The following is a 1,170-nucleotide window of genomic DNA, read 5'->3' on the forward strand; positions in this document are numbered from 1 at the left end:
TTTTCCTGTGTGCATATTTCATATTATATACATTTATATATATATAAGACCTGCTAGTTTGCTATTTCAATGCAACTGTCTGTTTCTGACACTAAAATTATGGAGAAAAACACTTAAAAAAATTAAAAAAACAAAACCCTCAAAAAAACTTGAAGTATGATTGAAACATCAAATTAAAATGTTTAACTGTTTCATATATTAAATGACATTTATATCTACACAATTTCCATTATGGCCTTACTTCACTTCCCCTACCTCCCTCAAAACTCAGTCATACTCACACTCACACTCATGCTCAGCTATGTATGTATTATATCTATCTATGTGCAATTTATCTAATAAGTAACTCTTACTCGGCTTGTACTGTTGAACTCTTGAGGAAGTCATCAGAGAGACTCTCTGTAGACTTCTTCCACAGCAATACAACAGCACTGGTCTTGCAAGGGTCACTCACTCTCTCTCTCTCTCTCTCTCTCTCTCTCTACGTGATGTATTGAGTAGCTTACTCTAATCATGCTTCTCTTCATTTCCAACAGAATCTAATTACAGCTATCAATTATGTGTGTGCACTCACACACACACACACACACACACACACACACACACACACACACACACACACACACACACACTAATATCGAACAGTGACAATGAGTGTTCAACACCACAGTGGTGGATAAACATTCTTTATTTTTTGGGATATCAAGGCTACCAATTGTTTCATGTAACAACGTTCCCATGTGGCAGGCTTGATAATTGTTGAGATTTCACTCTACATGAAACCATTGGTAGCCTTGTTAACCCACAAATAAAGCGTGTGTGTTTTGGAACAAAAATGAAACAAGCAGATATTTCTATACGTGTCTCTATAGCATGTTTATTTAAAATATGAGTACAGTTGTATGTATAACTTAAAAGGTATCCTTATGTACAATTGTATTTTCACAAGATTCCATTTTTTCAGGTTATACTCTGCTGAATATTTCCTAAGTAAAACACTGGCAAATATTTCAGCGACTTATAAATAATTTCATGAGGGAAGCAAAGTTTTATCGTAAAACTTAGCAAACAAAAGGAATTCAGTGTATTCTACATGGGCTGGAGATATTTAAGTGACCTGTATGTATGTATATATATATATATATATATATATATATATATATATATATA

Source organism: Octopus bimaculoides, chromosome 23 (assembly GCF_001194135.2).
Source record: "Octopus bimaculoides isolate UCB-OBI-ISO-001 chromosome 23, ASM119413v2, whole genome shotgun sequence".
Classification (NCBI taxonomy): domain Eukaryota; kingdom Metazoa; phylum Mollusca; class Cephalopoda; order Octopoda; family Octopodidae; genus Octopus; species Octopus bimaculoides.